Below are 4939 nucleotides of genomic sequence, written 5' to 3'. Positions count from 1 at the left end.
AGGGAAGTTTTTAATGCTTGATGTTTTATCGTGTTTTTAATATTCTGTTGGGAGCCGTCCAGAGGGGCTAGGGAGGTCCGGCCAGATGGGTGGGGTATAAATAAACTATTATTATTATTATTATTATTATTATTATTATTATTATTATGACTTCTACAGGTGGTACTAGGTGCCCTCTGTCTTTGAGCTCTTTGCTCTCCTACTTTTAAGGCTCGCCGGGTTCTGGGAGATGGAGGGTCTGGGATGCTTTCTAATGACAATGTGTCAGCTGGCTCTCTCAGCATTTCCCAGCTTTTCCCCTCATCTGCCTCTGAGCTGCGACCTCCCTCAAACCGCTGTTCTAAATCTATAATGTCTCCGCCCTGGAAGGGTCAGGATGGGGAGGCAATCTACAGCATTCCTCCTCTGCCCAGTCCCTGACCCCTGTTACTAGAACCTGCCTTAGACAAAAGCATTCTGGTGCATTTAGTTCAGTACTGTCTGCAGACAGAATGGCAGCGACTCTCTGGGGTTCCCTTGCCATACCTGGAAGGATTGAACCTGGAACCTCTTGCATATGCTCTACCATTGAACTATGGATAGAGATAGGGCGGAAATTGGATTCCGTTTGCATTTAAAGGTGGATCTAGCAAATCTGCACTTTCTGGAGCCATATGGGAACAGATACACAGCTAGCCTTGAAAATTCACATAGGATTGTGCCGCAGCTCTTCTCACTTTCTTAATAAAATCTGGTGAATTGTTATTGAAACAATTTGTCGAAACAAATGGTTGTTTCACCAGAAAACTGTTCATCCTTTTTTCCCTCCTGCTCTTTCACATCATAGGCTGTTTTTGATGCTTTAAATCAGGGTTTCCAACAGCTGGATCTCCAGCTGTTTTTGGACTACAATTCCCATCATCCCTGACCATTGGTCTTGCTAGCTAGGGATGATGGGAGTTGTAGTCCAACAATGGTGGGAGACCCAAGTTTGGGAAACCTTGCTTTAGATGGTTTCAGACTGCAAACTTAAAATGTACAACACCAAGCTTATTTGGGTTGCTTTTCTAGCCTAATCCTCTACATCTTTTTACCTGACCTTACTTCCAAGTAAGACTGCATCCTCAAGAATTCATACATGAGGATAATTACACCAAAATACCTAGGAATGTTTAGGGCTCCCACCAATTATGGCCAACCCTCCCAATTAGTCAGCAGCAAATCGTTAAGAAAAGCAGCCCTATCTTCCCCTTTGACACATGAAGAAGTTCAAGTATTTGTAATGGTTTTTGTAGACATCTTTGTATATGCAATTAGTGGTGAAGTGGAATAACAAAAGGCTTCCCGCCGCCCCAGTTAAGTTTCTATGCCTGTGCCAGAACAGCTTTGAATCACATTATACATAGCACATAGGTCTCTTCTGCAGCCTTTATAAATCACATATGCTTGGCTCTCGGTCACCGCTCTGCCCAAGTTTTCAAACCAGAGCTTATAATATTTCTTTGAGACGAGAAGTGGCTAAAACAAAATAGTAGCATGCTCAATATCAAATGAAGAGTGACACTTTAAGCACAGAATGCCGCCAAAGCCCTCAAAGAACAAAGCCCACACAGGTTGAGGTGGTAATTCACAGATTTCCCACTACCTCACAATACACAGGTTCAATATAACCAGGAAAAAATGAATCATTTATTCAAATTACTTTGTCCACACATCTTTTGTGTACTACGGGAACTCTCAAAATGATATGCCCCTAATGATGTTCAGAACGGGAATTTTTCAGCTGAGTTCCTGTATGCCTAAACAGGAAATTCTTTGCTGCTCTGACTTTTGAAAAGACACCCGCAGCAGTCTGAACACTTCTGAATTTTTTTAGGAAGTCTTTTTGTGACTGGAATCAGTAAGGAAGGGCACATTCGCTATGCTGTTAGGTGCGACATTAGCGCAGAATCTCACCAACCTAGTGCCCTCTGGGAGAGTGGGACTACAGTTTCCATCAGTCCCAGACAACAGAGTCATGTTCACTGGGGGCAGATGAGAACTGCAATCCAAAACAGCTGGAGCACACCAGGTTGGCAATTGCTGCTTTAGCACAACAGCCTCTTCCTCCTCTTCTGCAAAGCAAGAAGTGCTCTCTAGAGGAGGGTATTTCCAGCAAGGAAGTGAGTTGTTAACCAGCTGATTTTCTCCTGAAATTCACCTCCACCCTCCCTGCAAAAGTGATCTTTCTCTCTGTGGGGTTTGGAACTGCCAGAACTAGAGAAGAGAGATCAGTGGAAATTCAACCACTTAGCAGACAAGTGTTTCAGTACAGTGCTGCTACTCTCCTGAACGGCTATATTTGTAAGGACGTTGTATTATGATAATGGTCCCAATATGCCTATGGATGATAAACCATGAGATTCCTCTAATTCTGATCTTCTTAATGACAATGTGGCATATGAGCAAGCCCAAAGATTTAAGAGCATGGAAGACTTTTACGGATCTCTAGAAAGACAACACACAAACTTAAAACTGTGGACATTTCTGTGGTGGGAATGTAGAGAAGTTAAAAAATTCTGGGAAATGATATATAATGAATTGAAAAAAATGTTCAGAATGACATTTGTAAAAAAAAAACCAGAAGCATTTTTGTTAGGGATTTTAGGACAAGACCTGCCAAAAAACCCAAAGGATTTATTTATGTATGCTGCAGCAGCAGCAAGAGTCTTGTTAGCACAAGGATGGAAGAATGAGGAAATCCCAACAAAAGAACAGTGGCAAGAAAAATTGACGAGCTATGCGGAATTGGCTAAATTGGCATACAAACTGCGTGATAAGAACAATTGTGACTTCAAGGAAGAATGGGAACTTTTTACAAATTACCTAAAAAGACAACAAAATGATTTGGACTTCTTGGCAGGTTTTGAATAAACATCCACAAATTTATTGGTTGAACATATGATAGATATGGCAAAGATATGTACAGTTTTATAACAAGCAGAGAATAATATGTGCAAAGAAATCAGAGGGGGGAGCTGACGGAAGTCTGGGGGGGAGTGGGAGGGATGGGGGAAAGGGGGGAAATAATGTAATTGATTATTTGGATTGATAACTTGTTATATTGAAATTGTTTAATAAAAATATTTTCTTTTAAAAAAACTGTGGACATTTCTTATCATCAGCTGTACAGGTGAAACACAGAGATAGGAAAACAGATCTTGAAAATATATGCAAATATATAAGTGATCATTAAATCTGATATCATGGGATATCCATTTTCCACATTCTGCTGGGAAACTTGACTACAGCGCTACCTCAGGTTAAGTACTTGCCGTATTTTTCGCTCTATAAGACGCACCAGACCACAAGACGCACCTAGTTTTTGGAGGAGGAAAACAAGAAAAAAAATATTCTGAAGCTCAGAAGCCAGAACAGCAAGAGGGATCGCTGCGCAGTGAAAGCAGCAATCCCTCTTGCTGTTCTGGCTTCTGGGATAGCTGCACAGCCTGCATTTGCTCCATAAGATGCACACACATTTCCCCTTACATTTTAGGAGGAAAAAAGTGAGTCTTATAGAGCAAAAAATACGGTAATTCATTCCGGAGGTCTGTACTTAACCTGAAGCTGTTCTTAACCTGAAGCACCACTTTAGCTAATGGGGCCTCCTGCTGCCGTTGCGCCGCTGGGGCACGATTTCTGTTCTCATCCTGAAGCAAAGTTCTTAACCTGAAGCACTATTTCTGGGTTAACGGAGTCTGTAACCTGAAGCATCTGTAACCCCAGGTACCACTGTACGCTAATATGATTTATAGCAGGGATCGACAACTAGAGACCTCAGGACCAAATGGTTGCCAATTGAGAGGAAGCGGGGTGTACAGCCTAACCCACTCACCACCTATGAGAGGCAGTGTGGTGTACTGATCCAAGGAGGCCACTTAGCTACCAAACTCACTGGATGACCTTGAGCCAGGCATTCATAGAATCATAGAATCATAGAATCACAGAGTTGGAAGAGACCACAAGGGCCATCGAGTCCAACCCCCTGCCAAGCAGGAAACACCATCAGAGCACTCCTGACATATGGTTGTCAAGCCTCTGCTTAAAGACCTCCAAAGAAGGAGACTCCACCACACTCCTTGGCAGCAAATTCCACTGTTGAACAGCTCTTACTGTCAGGAAGTTCTTCCTAATGTTTAGGTGGAATCTTCTTTCTTGTAGTTTGGATCCATTGCTCCATGTCCGCTTCTCTGGAGCAGCAGAAAACAACCTTTCTCCCTCCTCTATGTGACATCCTTTTATATATTTGAACATGGCTATCATATCACCCCTTAACCTCCTCTTCTCCAGGCTAAACATGCCCAGCTCCCTTAGCCGTTCCTCATAAGGCATCGTTTCCAGGCCTTTGACCATTTTGGTTGCCCTCCTCTGGTTGCCCTCCTCTGTTTCTGGGAGTTGCAGTCCAAAAGCATCAGGAGGGCAACACCTTGGCTGCCCCCGTTTTAACCTCACAAGAAGTCTATGAAGTAAGAGGAAATGGATGCTTTAGCTGAGATTCCTGCATTGCAGGGGGTTGGACTAGATGACCCTTGGGTTCCTTCCAACTAGATCACTCAGTGAGCTTCATGGCTAAATTGGGATTTGAAACTTCGTCTCCCTCATCCTAGTCAGAGGACCTTCTAATCACAACACCATCCTGGCTCTCAATTTTTTAATTCTTTTCATAAGGATGTTAAATCTTACAGCCAGAAGATTCTCTCTGTCTCTCGCTTTCCCCTTCCCCATGTTTCAGATTTCCATGGAAGGGCATTGTGACATGTCTCAGCTAACAGGAAACTTTGGGCTGATGTTCTCCAGGCCTTTAGAGCTGACAAGCGGGAAAGGCTGCTGGTCTGGTGGAAGGAATGGGTGGAGTTTAGCAGTGACTGATGGGAAAGACACAAGTGGGTTTAAAAAAATAAATAAACCAGGGAGACTGCCT

The sequence above is a fragment of the Podarcis erhardii genome (assembly GCF_964252035.2).
Source record: "Podarcis erhardii genome assembly, chromosome: 4".
In the NCBI taxonomy this organism is placed as follows: domain Eukaryota; kingdom Metazoa; phylum Chordata; class Lepidosauria; order Squamata; family Lacertidae; genus Podarcis; species Podarcis erhardii.
Note: the sequence above shows the minus strand (reverse complement) of the source record.